At 41.3% G+C, this 19,784-nt stretch overlaps 1 protein-coding gene and 1 pseudogene across 3 annotated transcripts in view; one reads left to right on the forward strand and one right to left on the reverse strand.

Moving 5' to 3' along the window:
* LOC145247403 (uncharacterized) overlaps nt 1-19,784 on the reverse strand; it is a 270,622-nt gene that overhangs the window by 241,707 nt on the left and 9,131 nt on the right. The window lies entirely within an intron of this gene.
* LOC145247624 (U2 spliceosomal RNA) lies at nt 17,532-17,669 on the forward strand (annotated as a pseudogene).

A 19,784-nucleotide genomic window follows, 5' to 3' on the forward strand; every position in this document is an offset into this window, starting at 1 on the left:
GAGAGACTGTAAGAACCTGCCGAGGAACTGTTGTATTCTGGACCCATGCTTTGAATTTCTTTTCACCTTGATTATCTTGTGATGATGCCATAATTCCTCATCCCATTTAAGTTTATTTTCTTTATCATTTCCACATTGTTTAACCTTTGACCCTCGCTATACAGTATGTCCTCAAATAACTCCCAAAGTAAAATTGAGCAAAAAATTTTTTTTTTTTTTCCTAAAATACACAGGTGACTATATTTTTGGTAATTACCACCTGGTTCCATAAGATTTCCTCTTTTGGGTCGGTTAATATTTCGGTTTGCCAAAAGAGGTTTTATGAGTAGGTATTTCCAAAACTAAAATTTTTATTTTTGTTATATTCAAAAACTTTTACTGTGGTTACATAGATTGTTTGAAACAATGATACCAGATTTATTTTGGTAGCCTCAAAGTATAACGATTACAAATTCATTGGAAATTAGAAAATTTACCACCATGCGTGTTATTGACCCAGAAACTAATTGTCACAGTGTATAACTAAAAATGCGAGTTTCAAACAAGAAAAAAAATCAGATAAATAAAAATTAATCATAATGGAAACAATAATTATCAGATCAAACCCAAATTTAAAATTGAAGGGAATATCACTATGTTTAGTAGTGATGGGACGATTCTAATATTTTACCTCCTTTCCCAATTTCGATATCTTCACTTATTCTGTTCTAAATTCCTGATATAATTACAGATTCAATTCTTTTAAAATCTCTAAATATTTAGGCATGATTTTTGTTTAGATTTTTAATTTTTGGAGGACCATAAAAACCCATATAATATGTGCATATATTTTGCAAATGTAAAAATACACTTGTGTAACGTGCAGTCCATAGATTTTACTTGTGCTAGTAGTTTAAAATCAATAAATATTTCTTATGATCTGTTCATTAGTTTAGGAGATTATTCTGTACATTATTGTTAGTATATATACTCTGAAAAGGTAAATTCATTTTTATAGAATTTATTTAATTGTGTCAATTTAGAAAAACTTTATTGAATGTATATATATATATATATATATATATTCTTTTTTTACATGCATTATTTAAAATACACATACCTAACTTCATAAAGAGAGATTGTAGCATCGCTCCTGGTATCAGTAGGGTTATTTTTTATTACAGTCATTTCTTGACAATTGATATGTGACAAGATCATATGTGATGCTATGGCGAAGGCAAAAAACTGAGGATATTAAATGCTGTATATGGGCATAAAAATAGAAATAAAAGATTAAGAGAATAAAGGGGTCACCAACTAGCAAGTGCAAACTAAATACACCAACAGTATTTTGTAAATGACAACTTAAGAACAAAATTTTATAAGAAAACATTTTTATATCTATAATTTTATCAGATTATAAAACCATAAATTAAAATTTACATGTAAAATTGATTTTTCAACAGAATACCTCAAACAAAAATAATTATTCTGCAGAGTTTCAAAGAATGCAAAATTCTTCTCTTCAGAGGAAAGAAATATGTTAGCAAATGTATACATATAGCAAATGTATACATATAGCAAATTTATACATATAGCAAATGTATACATATAGCAAATGTATACATATAGCAAATGTATACATATAGCAAATGTATACATATAGCAAATTTATACATATAGCAAATTTATACATATAGCAAATTTATACATATAGCAAATTTATACATATAGCAAATTTATACATATAGCAAATTTATACATATAGCAAATTTATACATATAGCAAATTTATACATATAGCAAATGTATACATATAGCAAATGTATACATATAGCAAATGTATACATATAGCAAATGTATACATATAGCAAATGTATACATATAGCAAAGCTAAATATTTACTGGTTTTGTATGAAACTGCATCATATGATGGTGGTCATAAAATGCAAAAAAAAATAAAAAAAATTATAAAATGTTTATAAAACTGAATAAAAATGAAAAACAAAACAAAATTGGTAATTCCAGAGTGAAATTAAGTCTTTTGATAAGATCAAGAAATGAAGAAAAGTTTTATGAGCTGTGAAACAGCGAAACAGTACTGTATGTGGATGACTATAATGCTCCTCACCTTGAGTTGAGCATATTGAGAAGTGAAACACGAATTACCATTAGCATATAAGCGACGCTCTTTGTGTAAACAAATCGAGCGGAGGTATTTCGGACGATATCAAAACATCGTTAAACTCACTACTCGTTCAAGCAGCCGCCAATAGCATAATGGTTAGGAGCCTTGACTGCCGTACAGACGGTCGGGTTTCAATCCTGGCTTGAGGTAGTTGCCTGTCTAGCCGCACTGATGAGCTGTGAAACAGCGAAACAGTACTGTATGTGGATGACTATAATGCTCCTCACCTTGAGTTGAGCATATTGAGAAGTGAAACACGAATTACCATTAGCATATAAGCGACGCTCTTTGTGTAAACAAATCGAGCGGAGGTATTTCGGACGATATCAAAACATCGTTAAACTCACTACTCGTTCAAGCAGCCGCCAATAGCATAATGGTTAGGAGCCTTGACTGCCGTACAGACGGTCGGGTTTCAATCCTGGCTTGAGGTAGTTGCCTGTCTAGCCGCACTGATGAGCTGTGAAACAGCGAAACAGTACTGTATGTGGATGACTATAATGCTCCTCACCTTGAGTTGAGCAAAAGCTTTCTAGCAATGGAAAAGTTAATGCTGGCTTTATCCTGTTTTTGACTCATATTTGATAATTTGTGTTATTCGGGACCTTTCGGCAATGGATTTGCTTTATTTTAACTGCTTCAAATTATTCATTTTTAACCCCATCAGATTGGAATACTACATAACTTCATCATTGTGAATTGAGACTGATTAAAATTCCAAATATATATATATATATATATATATATATATATATTTTTTTTTTTTTTTAAAAGATATTCTGTCAAAAAATAAATTTTAAATGTAAATTTTAATTTACATTTTTCATTTATGCTTCTTGTGTCAAGCTTTACCTCCTATTGTCATCGTATTGAGCTTTTTTATTTGGTTGGGATTAATATATAAATATTAATATTTATATTATATTGTATTTTATTTGATTTTGTCTAGTAAATTTTACTTATCTACTACCTGATTGGTATATATATATTAAAAATTATTTGAAAAGCAGAAAATGCCAAGGAAAATTTTATTAAATGATAAAATCATTTTTTTTTTTTTTTACTGTCTGTTACTTTCACACACTTATCAAAGAAGACTATTGCTTTTAGTGTTATTTTTTTTTTTCTTCGTTTTAGATGTTAAAGCCCCTAGGGACCAAATCTCTGGAGTGAAGAAAAAACGTCTGTTGTTATTGAAGATTGTAGTCAGTCTGAATTGATGTGCACATTACGCTGGTTGGCATGAATTTTAAAAATAGCAAACTTGTTATCACATCTTAGAAGACATTTCGTAGATAAATTAAAATTGAAAGCCAGAAAATGCCAAGGAAAATTTATTAAATGAGGAAACAGAAAACAACAACAACAAAAAAAATTATTTTATTATTTAATAAAATTTTCCTTGGCATTTTCTGGCTTTCAAATAATTTTTAATTTACCAATGAAATGTCTTTTTAGGTGACAACAAGTCTCTTATTTTTAAAATTCATATCAACCAGCATAATATGCACTTCAACTCTGTCATATTAGCATTGTTATTTTGTGTAAAATCTTAGCAATTTTTCTTTCTTCTATTTCAGGATGCATATCTGTGATTGTAGATAAATAAAGCATTATTAATTTTCATTCGTCTTCCGTGTTCCAAATCATTACTATATATTCATCTAGAATCTAATCCAAAATGGACCAATTTCTGAAACCACTGAAATACTTCGATAGCAACTCTTTAGCGTCTGATTCCACAGACCATTGAACAAACTGGCTGTGTACATTCAACAATTTCCTGAGGTCAATCGACTGTCCACCAACTAGCAAACTAAACTTTCTTACCAATTACATCTTCCATCCAGTGCACAAATTAATAGCAAATTGTGACTTGTATGAATCAGCCATTGCTAAACTCCAGTCTCTTTTCATAAAGCCCTTTAACATTGTTCATTCTAGACATCTTTTGGAAACCTCTAGGCAGGAGCCTGGCGAAACAATTGACAATTTTTTGCAGAAACTAGATTCGCTTACTGCAGATTGTCGCTTTGAGGCAGTAACGGCTGAAGAACATCATGATCAAGCAGTTTGTCATGGCCTCATAACAGGCATTTGCTCTCATACAATTCGACAATTACTCTTAGAAAGAAGACTCAATCTGAAAGACGCTTCTGACAGCTCGTTCTCTAGAAACAGCCCAGAAACAAGCCGAGTCTTATATCAACCTCACACCATGTGGTGCCATCACCGAACCATCAGTGAATTGTGAGGTTTCTTGTACTTCCAAAAATGTCTCGGCTGCAGCGAGGGAAAAATGTTTCTTTTGTGGCAATCGATGACATCCACAAATTAAATGCCCCACCTGTGATGCAGTTTGTAGAAGCTGTAACGAGAAGGGACACTCCAACAAATATGTTTTCAAGTACATTAAACTAATTAGGATAATTAAATTTTATTTTAACGGATTCAAGTTACAGTGACAATTATTGGGTGAATTTCTATCACTATTTTGTATAATTCTTTATTTTTAAGTAATTGTTGAGACTTTAAGAGGCATCATGGCCATTTTTTCTTGTTCTCATGTAACGCTCCACACTACTTGTTTTATTGAGATAGGTAGAAGAGTAACTTGTTTTTGGTAACATTTATTTGTTATTTTTTTTACCACTTTTTTATACCTCTGTGGATTGTAAAACAAACCCAATAAAAGTTATTCTTTTACGTAACTGGATAAGAGTATGTTTTGTTTATTCTTTTTACATAACTGGATAAGAGTATTGGTCATTCTTTTTCAAAGAATTTTTTTTTTTAAATATTCTTTTCCTTTTCATAATTAAAACTTGTTTTCTAAAAATAACAAAAATAAAATGCATACTTTATGTTCGTAAGTTAGTTGATGAACGTTTTGTTTACAGAATTTTTTGTGTGCATCTCGGCACACAAAAATTCTCATGTTTGTCACTATTTCTATTGATTCATGCATAATAAGTTTTTATCCAATTCTTTTCAAATTTAAAGATAAAAGAAATTAATATATTCGCTATTAAACAGCGTTTGAACACACTTTCTATCTTTACTTATCTTTGTATTACAAAGCGTTTACTTTGAGATATTTTATTTGTGACAAAGAACAACAACAACAAAAAAAAACAATGTTCATTGTCAGTTATTTTCTTTCAAAAAAAAATATTGTTTTCCTGTACATAATTAAAAATTTGTTTTCTAAATAACAAAAATGAAATAAATACTTTATGTTCATAAGTTGATGAACATTTTGTTAACAGATTTTTTTGTGCGCGTCTTGACACACAAAAATTCTCATGTTTATATGCGTTTGTCACTATTTCTATCGACTCGTGCATAAGTTTTTATCCAATTCTTTTCAAATTTTAGAATAAAATATATTCACTATTAAATAGAATTTGAACACAGTTTCTATCTTTACTTATCTTTGTACTACAAAGCGTCAACTTTAAGATATTCTAACTTTTGACTGGAAAGGCATACATATGTTCAAATTCCGTAGCAAAGACAATTCTTTTCCCCGATTAGCTAAAACAACTAGAAACGTCATCGATGGGTATAACTTCCGCTTTGAGTATTTATGCGAACACACCCTGACTGTTTATTTGCAAAAAGTGATCTCCCGCCAGCGGGCATGCTATGCTGGCATGTTTTGTTGTTAATAGTTAGATTTAAATAGCGATTTCTTCGAATACATAAATTACAACAAAAATATTAAAATACCATTTAAAAGTAAATTTTATTGTGAATCCAGTCATATAAGTTTTATTTTGATCGGCATAGGAGAAATGTACTTATTACTGATTTAAAGACTATGAGTGTCAAATTAAGTAGCAGTGTGTGCCTTGTCCAGCGCTGACCGTTATGGTGTCTAATATTGCTACATAGATGTTGCCAGGAAGTACAGCATAAGTTTCAATGAGAACAAGAGCATTATATGAACTGAGAGAGTCACCTTCTTAGGGTATGAAGTATAATTTGGAGTTGTAAAACTAGATCCTGAACACTTCCATGCTTTAAGATATCTACCTCCACCACAAGATGCTAAATCACAACAGCAGATTGTTTGAATGTTTTCATATTATGCTCAATGGATTCCTCATTTCTCAGATAAAGTTTGACAGCTAGCACAGAACCAAGTCTTCCCTCTACTTGAATCCTGCTTAGCGGATTTCATCAACCTCAAAGAAGAACTTTAGCATACTTCACTTACGATAATTGATCCCAACATACCCCTTACTGTAGAAACCGATTCTTTGGGCATTGTCCTGGCTGCCACTCTCAATCAGAACAGCCACCCAGTTAATTTCTTTTCCCGATCATCTCTTTCAGCTAGTGAGCAACATTACTCTTCAATCAAAAAAGAAGCACATGCGATCATTGAAACAGTGCGTAAATGGCATCACTACCTTTTCAGTTCTGCCTTTAAGCTCATTACAGAGAGGGGGGTTGTCCTTTTCTGATCAGGATCTGATCGCTTTCTTAAAACACCAACTATGGGTGAAGATCAGATGTGATAGAAGAAGGCTGCATCGCGCGGCATTTGACAGAAGATGGATACATGTAGCATGTCTGTGTGTACGAAGAGAAGCCAAATTTGAATACATGTTCCCCGCCTAGGTGTGGAATGCGCAGTTCCGTAAAGTAAAATTAAGCAAGTAGCCTCTCAGCTAGCTGAGTGTGTGTTCCATCCCTCCTTGATTAGGAAGCCTCCAAGATCCCCACCCCCCTCCTTCTTGCAATTTTTGTTTTCACACCCTCCTCTAAATTTCACCCATCTTGGAGAGAAAGAAATACAAACTAACCCTCCCCCCCATTCCTAACCCACAAAATTTTCTTTTCTCCATTCACTCCCATCTAGAGGGCATCCCCACTTAGAGACTGACCCACAGAAGCAAGGTTCCTTTTACAAACCTAGTGGAACGGGCAGTCTATCAACTAGACGGGGTTGGGAGGGTCCTACTAATCCCCTTTTGTTTTTTCTTCCCCCCGCCCTCGACACAAATGAATTATTGTACCATTTTTATTGTCATCTTTTTGTTTTTACACGTCAATAAAACATGTCTTAAAAATTGGGAGTTAAGTAGGACGTCCCCCAGTACAAAAGGGTGAATGCGGTATTATGGTGAAAGAAGATACTAGCTGGGAGAAACTTTTGATTTTGTTTAGTTCTGAAGTGACAAGGATGACCAACGACCCCCACAATACCCCCTTTTGAATTGGCCATGTGCCTAAGTTTTTTGTTCATTGTTGATTTTCACTGTATTTTTAATATGAATAAAGGATTTAATATCTGAAAGTGCAGTATTTGTTCTCCCAGTTACCCCATTTTTGATTTTTTTTCAAAGGGCTCCGCCACTTGACCCCCGGGTTAAGTTCAAGGTGTCACTTTTGTCACTTTCGTGACGCACTAACTTTTGTTAGTGGAACCGACCCCCTTTTTGGGGAGTCAGGATCCTCTTTGCTCCCCCAGGACCGACGCCATTGTGTGGTAGTCTGGACCCGAAAACAAATTCCTTCTTTGGGAGTTTGCTACTTTCCGGACCGACAACACTTTCTTTGGTAGATGCGACCTGGTTGGGTTAGCTTTAGTTTGTTGGGTACTTCGTTTCCTCCTCTCCTCTGAGGTTGAAATGGTCTATTCTCTCCTCTCTTAATTGCTCGAGCAGCACCTGGAGTGGCAACGCAAACCTCCCGGCGCCCTTCAGTTGGACGGATGGCCCGGTTCGGATCCTTGGCGTGTGGTTCGGACCAGGTTTCCAGCTTGATAAGAATTGGTCGGAGGTACGGTCAAAGGTGGAGACTGCGGTCAACGTGTGGCTTCCTAGGAAACTTTCCTTAAAGGGTAGGACTGAGGCGTGCGCCACTTATATCTTCCCTCTTATCCTTTACCGACTGGCCGTACTTCCTCTGCCTGCACAACACCTAACAGCTCTTGTCGAACTCTTGTCCTCGCTCCTTTGGGACAGAGGAAGACACTGGGTGAGCAGACAGGTCTGTATTCAATGCCATGTGAGGGAGGTTTGGGAATGCCGGACTTGAAGTGTCATCGAGACGCTGAGAGGCTGGCCTTCCTTAGCCACTACCTTCAAGACGATCAACCGTGGCACCCCGCGATCACTGCCGTCTTTCCCGACCTCATTCTCGACCCCACTATCGAAAGTCGCCACAGGCCGCGGGGAGATTCAGCCTTCCTGAAAGAGTGCCGAGCTGCGCTAAAACGACTACCAGGATCCAGCGACCTTGTGACTGCCATCCATAGGGAACTCCACAGGGATCTACTAAGGGAGGCTGCCGAAGACTCGCTATGCACGTGTTTGGGTTGGCAGCAGAGTGAGATCCACTCTGCGTGGAGCTGGGCGCCGGGTTCGAGTCATCTGAACAATTTGGAGTTCTCTCTGACCTGGCGATTGGCTCGAAGCACGCTTCCCCTCAACAATATACAATGCAGTTCTGGTTTCTTGGAGTCGCCGGCCTGTCCCCGTTGTGGGACGACGGCTGGAGAAACAACTGATCACGCATTTTTTGATTGCCGCGAACTCCGCCAGTACTGGTCGTATGTTGGCAAGGTGACGGTTTGCATTGACCCCGAGCATCCTTACCCGATTACTATATCAAACGTAGTGGACAACGTGAGGCCGCCGTGGGACCGGGAGAGACAAATGGTCTACATCGCACCGTGGCAAGAATGGTGATTTGGACGTCGAGACTGCAAGACGGCCAATGGGTGCTGCCTTTTTCTGATCAGGATCTGATCGCTTTCTTTAAACACCAACTATGGGTAAAGATAAGATGCGACAGAAGAAGGCTGCATCGCGTAACTTTTGAAAGAAGATGGATACAGGTAGCAAGTCTGTGTGCACGAAGAGGGGCCAAATTTTAATACGTGTTCCCTGCCTAGGTGTGGAGCACACGCTTCTGGGGTTTCTGTCGGACCCCCACCCCTTTACAATTCTACTTCCTTCAGCCTCTCAGCCAGCTTAATAAATTTTGTTTCCCTTATTAGAAAGCCTCCAAGACCCCAAACCTCCAAAAACAACAATTCCCCCCCCCTTCCTCTCAAAATTCAACCCAGCTTGGTGAGAAATCAAATCAAGCCTTAACCCCCGCCCCGGCCCTCATCGCCAATTTTTTCTTTTCTCCCCTATTTAGGACACAACCCCTCCCCCCTCCATTTAGAGACTGCCCGCGAAACCCTAGTACCTTTACAAACCAGAGTAAAACGGGTGGTCTAGCATTTCAGATAGGGTTGGGAGGGCCTTACTAACTGTTTTTTTGGGGGTTTTTTTCCCCATGTCCCTGGACACAAATGAAATTTTATTAATATTGTTATCTTTTTTGTATTTTTTGATATAAATAAAAAATGTTTGGAAATTGGGTTTAAGTAGGACCCCCCCCTTCCCACCACACACACATAAATACAAATTTAAAGGGGTAACAATGATAAAAGATGCTGGCCGAGAGAAAAATCATTTAAAATTTACAACAGAGATGAGATGGATCAACCAACCTCACCATCCCCCCCTTTTTTTTTTGAGTTGGTCTTGTGTCTAAGTTTTTTGTTCATTTTCTCAAGTGTATTTTTTTCCTGTGAATAAAAAATTTAATATCTCAAAGTGTAGTATCTGTTCTCCCAGCTACCTCATTTTTGATTTTTTTCAAGAGGTCCGCCACTTGACCCACCAGTCAAGTTTAAGGCTTTCACTTTGGTAACTTTTGTGACTTTACTAACCTTTGTTAGTGGGACCGACCTCCTCTTTGGGGAGTCTGGACCCTTTTCACTCCCCCAGGACTGACACCATTGTGTGGTAGTCTTGACCCGAAAACCGATCCCTTCTTTGGGAGTTTGCTGTTTTTGGGACTGACAATACTTTCTTTGATAGACGCGACCTGGTCGGGTTAGTTTTAATTTGTTGGGTACTTTGTTTCCTCCTCTCCTCTGAGGTTGAAATGGTCTATTCTCTCCTCTCTTAATTGCTTGAGCAGCACTCCGACCTGCCAAGCCCAAAACTGTCTTCCTTCGCTGCTCTCCCAGTGGATTGATCAGACCTGGTTCTCTTTCTCGCTTCCTTGGGGTTGTTTGTGGGTAGGGTAACGTGGGTAGGGCATGTGTTTCGTTTCTGCTCCCCTCTCTGGGCAGAGATGTCTATCCCCTCTCTCTCTTAATTGCGATGCGGCACTCTGACCCGCTAGCACCCACTGCGTCTTCCTTCGCTGCTCTCCCCCCTTGTGGGGGATCTGAGCTGACTAATCTGACATCCCTGCGAGGGGAGGTCAATCCACTTTCTCTCCACTGATCTCACCCACTCCCCTCCACCCCCATTTCCCTGCTTTTTCTTTTCTCCCCCGCTACACTTTGGTCTGCATGAGCGGCCGGTGCAGTTTTGTCTGCACGATGCCGGGAAAAAGGCGTATACCACCACAGATGTGCCACATCGCCCTACGTGAATACTCCCCATTGGAGGGAGCACCTCCCACGAAGGACGTAGAGGAGGAGATTGCCAGGGTAGGGCCGCAGCCCGTGGGGACCCAGGCAGCGCTGACACAGGTGGGCAACCAACCCAGCACCCTGTCCCCCACGAGGGCCACTCCCCAGACCGAGAAATCAAAGAAGCGGCGGACGAGGGAACGAGGTGGGATCTGGGTGATACACATCCTGCGACACCCCTTACACCTCAATCCTCGTCGGTCGGAGATGGCCCTCCCACCCAGGCTCCCCAAGAGGACCAGTCCCAGATGGAAGCTACCAGGCTTGCGGCAGATGAGGGAACGAGGTACCACTCGCGATCCACAACAAGTGGCACCCTCTGGACCTCAATTCTCGTCTGCCGATGGCAACCAACTCATTCCAGCTCCCCAAAAGGGCAACCCCAAGGAGAAAAAGAGGAAGAAGAACGAGGAATCAGCAAAAGCAACTGAAAAACCACAGCCAGTAGCAATCCCGGCTCCGCAGATGCTAGTCACCTCAAGCAATTCACCGACTCCCGCCAGAGAGGATCCCCCATCCACGGAAGAAGAGGAGGAGGAGGAAAGCGGAGTCACTATGAGAACAAGGAAGCTAATACAAGAAACGTTAGCTTCCCTTAAAATTCTCGGAGGGGAAATGAACGACCCGCACCCAAAGGCAACGCTCCAGAAGGAAAGCAGAACAGGAAGGAGCAATGCCTCATCACCAACCGGAGGAGCTTCAACTCCAGGAAATGAAACATCCAAGGAGAAAACTTCCACGGAGCATCCTCCCAAAGGTGACTCTACCACTCAATCACCTGCAACAAAGAAGAAGAGAAGCGGCCAGGGAACTGGACAAAGCCAGGAAGCAACATTTGACGATGACTGGCCAACTCTGACCCCCAACAAGGCCAAAACTTTGCCTCAAGCCCAACCACGAGCAGTGTCAACAGCTTCACGTCCAGGGCCATCCAACTCACCACAAGAGCCGGAAACAGTGTGGGGCTTGAAAACGCAGCAAGACCAACTGACTCCGGAGGGTTACAGAGAACTCTTTAACTCCACCTACAAGGACTATACAGTGGGCAACGTCGTCAAACCTCTCCCAGGTCAAATCGAGAAGTTGGAGAAAAGGGTTCTCTCCCTGACCACATCTGACCTAAAGACCAGAAGCCTGACAGGAGTCGATGAGGACAGCATGGTGACACTCCTCCTGGAGCTTAATATTCTAGCCAGTTACATCTGCAGGAGGAGCTACGCCACGTGGGACATGCTGTTTCCCAACCCAAAAGACGCGATAAGGCTTGCAAAAACCGACCACCAGGGGAAGAGGATTAGACTCCAACCAAAGTACCTCAACAAAAGGAGAACCAATGTCACCGTGCTGAATGTCCCGGTCTTCATGGGCGCCCGGCAGGTCGGGGCAATACTAAGCAGTACGGAGACATGGAATCCGTCACACCAGTCCACGGTCAACAGAATGTGATGACCGGAGACCATAAGGTCAAGATGATCCTGAACAAAGCCGAATTCTACAAAATCCCTGCGATGATGAAATTCGATGAGTGGACGATGACCATGATTGTGGAGGGCAGGAGGCCCCAATGTTGGCACTGCCAAAAACAAGGGCACATGGCTAAGGAATGCCCTAAAAGACTCCCGGCCACAGCTCCTCCCAAATCACAAGGGATGGCCCCTACCAAAGAACCAACCCAAACACCGGCAGCAGCCCCACCAACAACTTCTACTACAGCTGAACTGGGACAAGCAGCAAAGGCTGGTTGATCGACGGTCACCAAGAAGGGCAGACACCCCAAAGCCATGCCCAAGCAAACAGTAACCCAAGACCAGCCAGAGCACCCTCCAATGGACATCCCGGCACCCTCTCCCTCGAACAAGAGGAAACTTCAAGACTCGGAGGAAGAGAACGCGTCGGAACAAGAGAGCAGCATCAGCAGTGGCAGTAACAATAGAAGCAGCAGAGACAGCAGAGAAGAAGACGAAGAGGAGAAAGAGTAAAAAGACAAAAGGAAGCACCCCCACCCCTAAAGACAAGGTTTCATATGGCGAGGCTAATCTCCCTTCAACCGCAACCCCCAAACAGCCAGAGCAACAACCCCCCTATATCCCCAAACCCCCAAGAACTCTAGCACGCAATCCATCTCCAGAAAGATCAAATAACGCCCCCAAAAAAGAAACACCCGCAGCACTAAACACCCCTACACCCGACACGCCCAGCCCCTCTTCCACCGCCCCTACTCCTCTTCCTCCCACTAAAGAGAAACCAACCCCAACCACAACAGTCCGCACGGAGTGGACAAAAAGACGCCCCTTCCTTCCAGGAGGAAGGATATGTGAAACGGACCCTCTGCTAACTATACCTGAGCTCATAGGTCAGCTAAAGGTCCGCTACAAACGACTTAAAGACTTTATATACATCGGGGGCGATAATGTCACTGACCCAACCAAGTTCCAAGATGCTCCCTTGTTGACCATATTTGTTAGGGTCAACAAGGATTCCAGGACGGAGGCTCTCTGGGCCATGATAGATGCCGTGAAGGATGTAATCCCGGGCCAGCAGCTGGTGGACACAGAGCATCCTTCGCTGAACAATTTATTTTTCAAATGTGAGGGCAGAGTCCCTGTTTACATCCACCCCTCCTTTTACAGGATGTAGGAGGCATGGCCAAGAATGGATTGCCCAAAGCTGACTTACTAACCGGAAACCTTGGACAAGCCTGCCACATCCTCACCACCGAGGAATTCAGGCCCGTGTATGACATTGAATATGGTAAGTGACGATGGCTTTCAACTTGGCTACTTATAAGATGAGGGGCCTCAGATACCGAAGAAAGGCCGCGCGCGTGCTGAGAGACTTGGTGTCCCTCGAGATAGATATTGCTGCTATATAGTAGACCCACTTTATTTGTGACAGGGTTTGTCAGGTGCTGGTGAGCGACTACGATGTTTACTCAGCTTATGGCAATACCTATAGTCGTGAAATCTCCTTACTAGTAAATTGCACCCTATCAGCGTCGGTGAATATTGTTCATGTGGACGAGGACGGGCGGGCGATTGTCGTCGATGTTGCCGTTAATAGCAGTGTGTTTCGGATAGTCGCAGTTTATGCGCCTAATTCCGCTGTGGAGAGGGCTTCCTTCTTTCGACAGGTGGAGGGCTTTATAGATGATCCGGAGAGGGTAGTCTTAATGGGTGATTGGAATGCCATCCTTGATCCCAAGATAGATATGGTCGGGGGTACTAGCGGGTTGGTGTGGTGTGACAGCAGTCTGTCTGACCTGATGGCTTCCTGCGACCTGGTCGACAGATTTCGCCTGGATCACCCGGGGCGGAAGATGTGGACGTGACATCCTAATGCGCCTTCCTGTCCAAGTACTTACTTGGATCGGATGTTAGTTAGAAGAGGCAATGTAGATTTCCTATCTGGTCCCACGTTCCAGTTTTTAGGACACTCGGACCACAAACTAGTTATGGCCCGTCTGAACTTGAGCTCTAGGCCTAAACTGGCTGGATACTGGAAGTTCAACAGCACCTTGTTGGAACTGGAGGACTACTGGTTGAAGGTTACGGAGATAATCCAACAGGCATTAGTGGGGGCGGTTACTGGGAGTAAGTGATGGGTTAGTCTCAAGGCAAAGATTAGATGCTTCTCGGTCCAGTACAGCCAACGCCTCATGCTAGATAAGGCTAAGGCCAAGAAGTGTATAGAGAATAGGCTGATCCGGGCGGTGGAGGGGGTGGGGATCTAAAGATAGCACTAGCTAAACAAGACCTCAACCGCTTGGCTAACCAGACCAGAGCTATGCTGTGAAGCGGAGATCGATTCAGGACAATCTTCATCTGATATACACGATCATAGAGGGGGCAGAAGACGACGCCGAGGCCGCGCTGATCAGTTTGGATCAGTCCAAGGCTTTCAATAGGGTGGACCATCGGTTTCTGGGATCTGTGCTAAAGGCCGCCGGATTTAATCCAGACTTCCGCAAGTGAATCTCTGTACTGTATGACAGGCCGACAGTAGCGGTGCAGATCAACGGTAAGCTGTCGGAGTCTTTCGCCATCTCCCGGTCGGTGCGACAGGGTTGTCCGCTGTCGCCTCTCTTGTACGTCCTGGAGTTGGAACCCCTCCTTCGCAAGTTAAGGGATGAGGCGACTACACCAGTCCTGTGCGGGATAGCTCTCCCTGGAGGCACACGAGCCAGTGTTTCCGCATTCGCCGATGACGTCACCGTGTTCGTGTCTTGCCCCACAGACATTCAAGCAGTCACCGAGGCGCTCGCTCGATATGAAGCAGTTATGGGGGCCGTCTTCAATCGCAGTAAGTCGGTGGGTCTGCGGTTGGTTGCCTGGACCAAAGTAAATTCGCTTCCAGGCATCTTCAGTTGGACCGACGGCCCGATCCAGATCCTCTGTGTGTGGTTCGGACCGGGTCTCCAGCTGAAGAAAAACTGGTGAGAAGCAGAGACCAAGGTCGAATCCTCTGTCAAGACTTGGGTTTGAAGGAAATTGTCCTTGAAGGATCATACAGAGGCGTTTGTTACATACATCTTTCCACTCATCCTTTACCGTCTGTCTGTACTTCCCCTCCCTGCAAAACGACGAACCAGATTACAGGAGCACCTCGACACACTCTTGTGGAACGAGGGTAAGCATTATGTTTGCAGAGAGGTGTGTGTTCGAAATCCGAGCAAGGCAGGCTTGGGACTGCCCGATATCCTGTGTCACAAACACGCAGAGAGGTTGGCCTTTCTTAGCCGTTCGTTGTACGTAGACATTCCATGGGTCACTGCGGTTGAAAGCTCGTTTTCCAATCTCTTGGCAGAGACCAAGGGGAGAACAAACATTCTACGCCGAATGCCGGTCTGTACTTAGAGCATTACCGGGGACCAGTGTCCTCGAACAGTCTAGGAACAGGGTTTATCGGGAGCTAGTGGGGCATAGCACAAAGGAACTGCTAGTGAAACGGACGGGGATGTCGTTAGAGGAGGTCCGCTCCCAGTGGAGTTGGGTGCCGGAAAGGGATTTTCTTACAAACTCGGAATTTTCTCCTACCTGGCGACTTGTCTGGAATGCACCGCCCTCCTTGACGAACTCAACCTGTGCAATGAAGAAACCCGGGTCTACTGCCTGTGCTGTGACGGACATGAGGGAAACAGCCGGTCATGCCTTTTTCCACTGCAGCAGGCTCAAGACCCTCCTAGGGTACGTCAACGAGGTAACGGCTCGCATCGATGCCAAGCGCTGACTTGAACTCGACGAGTCATATTTTGTGGAGAACATTGATCCGCCGCTGCCTAGGGAGAAAAGAATGTTTTTTCTAGCAATACTAGCAGTAGCGAGGATGGTCATATAGATCACACACCTCAAGTGAGTCCGCGAAGGGATATCTGTTCCTGATCGGGATCAGATTGTCTACTTTAAACATCTGCTTAAAGTAAAGATCAGATGTGATTGAAAGAGGTTGCCTTGAGTGGCCTTTGAGAAGAGGTGGGTGCATGATGCTAGCTTGTGCATCCGACGAGGCACCAAGTTTGAATTCGTGTTACCACCATAAACATGGCACAAGCGGCACTGGGTCCTACGGAGCCCATCCCACTAGGTTAGACAAATAAAAGTAAAGAGACTCTTGACTGGTGGTACAAATGAGATCCTGTCCCCCGATTGTTGTTTTTTTTTTGGCACTAGAGAATCTTCTGAGGTTACCCTACCACTACCCCTCGCCCCTATCTTTTTGTTTTATCACCTCCTGGTCAACCCCTACTCGAAGGTCGCCGCCTCCCCCCCCTCCCCCCATCTTCCCCTTTTTATTTTTTGACAATCTATTTTTCCTCCCTACACCCGATAAGAATCATTCCCAATCCCCACTAGGGATCTTCCCGCTTGTTTTCGGTGCTCCGGAAAATCAGTAGGTGATCTAACTTTCTAGGGAGGGACATTACTAACAATGCACTAAGCAATTTTATTTTTTGTATATTTTTTCTAGATTCCCCACGCCACAACATGAACTGTTTTTCTTCCAAATTCAAGAACTTTTTATTTTCCAATGAATTGAACTTTTTTCACACACACATTTTAATAAAAAAAAAAAAATTTTGCACACACACACACACACACACACACACACACACACAGAAATTGTATATATATCCTTTCTTGCAAAAACGCTGGGATTTTCATTAGTTAGTTTAGAGTCTACAGAGTGAATGAGGTATTGTGGTAAATGTTGCCAGTCAAGAGTAAAGTCGCCAAATACTCCAATTTTTACTTTAGTTACAAAGACCCCGCAACACTCCCCTCCCCAGATCTTATAGGGCCTTGTGCCTAAATTTGTTTTGTCTTTAGGAGATTTTACTTTTTTAAATTTTTTAATTTTATATTGGAATTTTTTAATTGTAATTTTTTCTTTAAACGAAATAAATTAAATATGAAGATCAAAGTGTAGTATCTTTCCGGCAGATACTGCAAGCAAAAACCATATGTGGGGGGAACCCCACATATAAGACCTTGGTCAATGTAGGGGCAACCCTTCATACCAACTGTCACTATCCAGCTCCCCTACTCCCCGGGGAGTTGGTTCCCATTTCCCCTTCACATTAAAAATCGGCCTTGTGTCTAATTTGCTCGGTAGGGGAGCAAATAAATACCCTTTTATTGGCCTTTTGGCCAAGATCAAAGTGTAGTATCTTTCCGGCAGATACTGCAAGCAAACACCATATGTGGCGGAAACCCCACATATAAGACCTTGGTCAATGTAGGGGCAACCCTTCATACCAATTGTCACTATTCAGCTCCCTTACTCCCCGGGGAGTTGGTCCCCATTTCCCCTTCACTGCTCACATTAAAAATCGGCCTTGTGCCTAATTTGCTCAGTAGGGGAGCAAATATATACCCTTTTCTTGGCCCTTTGGCCAAGATCAAAGTGTAGTATCTGTTCTTACTACATGCTGTACTTATGTTTGTAACTTTGTGATATAAAGTGGGGAATCACTTTTCTGTATTAATTTAATGTAAAATGATCACCCACTTTACAACCAGTCAGTCTCAAAGCCATTCAAGTCATTCTCCAGATCATTCAAGTTGTTTTTGAAGGATTCCAGTTACTTTTTAAGCATTCAAGTTATTCTTAAGGTCATTCAATTCATCCTTAAGTTCATTAAAGTCATTCTAAGCCATATACTTTTTATTTATTTAAGTCATTTCAGCCCATTTTTTGGTCATTTTAGTTTATCTTTAAGAATTTCATGTCAATCCTTCATTCACAAATTCATTCATTACACGAGAGCAGCGACTAATGGCTATCGGCCTTGTTATAATTAAACAGACGATCTTACTGTTAATAATAATAATCTGTGTCGTTTTTAAATAGTGAATAATCAAAAAATATATTTAAAAATTAATAATTTTTTCTATGGTAGACCAATGATACAGTAATCTGTTCTGCGCTTCGCTGATAAAAATCGTAGCATTACTTCTTTCTTTTGTCAGGACAAAAATAATTTCTAAACCAAGTAACTGAAACAATTATGACTTCAAAGTTAATTAAATTTCTTTGTGCATGGCATGTTTTATAATCTGTTAATATTATAAACATGACTTTTAGTTTAGAAGTTCATACAAAAATTTTGAATTGAAAATAATTTCCTGATAAAATTAATTTAAGGATTTAGTTAAGACGTAAAAAAGCTTAATTTTAGAAATTAAAAGTTGATATTTCCTACAATAAAGAGGAATTTAATAAAAAAATAATTTAAATATTACTTTCTTCAATAAAATTTAATAATAAAGGAAATTTTGTCAGTTAACAGCCGGAAGTTAATTGTTTTAGTTGTTGTCTGCTTAAATGTGAGATTTTTTTTTGGACATACACGAAAAGTGACATTTCATAATATTTCAAGATAAGATTTTCACTGTTATGTTTCACTTGAATAACAAGATTCAATGTATATTTGTACTAATTTTTTCCCTTATATGTTTAGGCAGCCTGGGTGTCCAGCATTGCCCGGGTGTTTAGAGGTGCGTGTTGAGCAAAAAAAAAAGTTGTAGTAGGCAGGCAGGATTGGACCTGTGGCACAAAGGTGGAAAACAAAGTGGAGGTGTGTGTAAAGGTGTTGGTTAAGCAAAAAAAAAAAAATTTAGGAGTAATAAGCAGACGAACCCATAACGCGCCAGAGGAAAAAAAGGTGAAAAAAAAAAACGCTCTTACCAATGTGCCTAATGTAGTTGTGACGTCACAGGTGGTTGAAATAACCCTTTTAAGTGACGTCGTGAACACGAGGGTGAGTAACTTGCAAAAAATGACTGCAAAAAAATTTACCTTCCCTGTAGAAAACTGCCCAGTTGAGGGTGAAGAAATTAATGTTTTTGGCCAATTTTTTGATCGTCCGAAAGGTCGAGCTTCAAAATGATACTGATCTCATGAAAATCTGTTGCCTCTGTCAAAAGTTTTAGGTACATATACAAACATAGATACATTCATACATACATACATTTAAACAGATTTTTGCCCTTTATATTATAGACTAGCAAGGTTGCCCGTGTGTGTGCGTATAGGAAAAAGCGTTAGTAGGCAGGTAGGCTTGAACCCAAAGCCTTGAGGTGAAGGCGAAAAAAAAAGTGAAAGAAAACGTGATATCTTACCGCGACGCTAAGAGGGCAGAGGAAGTGAGAATGGTTGAAATTAAACGATTAAAAAGTTAAGTGAATGAGTTGCTACAGGTGCATAATCATCACACACTTAACTTTGGCTGCAAGTCAGTTTATTTGTTTGTTTCCCCAAGATGTTGCGAAAAACCAGCTCCCCATAGAAAGAGGAGTGTTTAAATGTAGAGCAATTTTCTGATATGACGGATTTTCCCCACATTGATCAAAGTTCGTTGCTTTCTGGATATCCCGGCACAAAAGTCCGAGAACACAACTTCACATTCGATTTAGTTTCGCTTTTTTATACGAAAAACATGAACAAACACGCGAGAAGACAGAATAGCGGGAATTTTATGAAATATAAGTTGCTCAAATAAAAGATAGACATGACGTATTCGCAAATCATAGATATTATAATCTAAGGAGTATATAAAAAGTTCTAAGAAATGGTAAGATCCTCAAGCGCCCCCCCCCGAAAAAACCTTTACCAGACATACAAA

This window comes from Euprymna scolopes, chromosome 25 (assembly GCF_053919585.1).
Source record: "Euprymna scolopes isolate OS-2025 chromosome 25, ASM5391958v1, whole genome shotgun sequence".
Lineage (NCBI taxonomy): Eukaryota > Metazoa > Mollusca > Cephalopoda > Sepiida > Sepiolidae > Euprymna > Euprymna scolopes.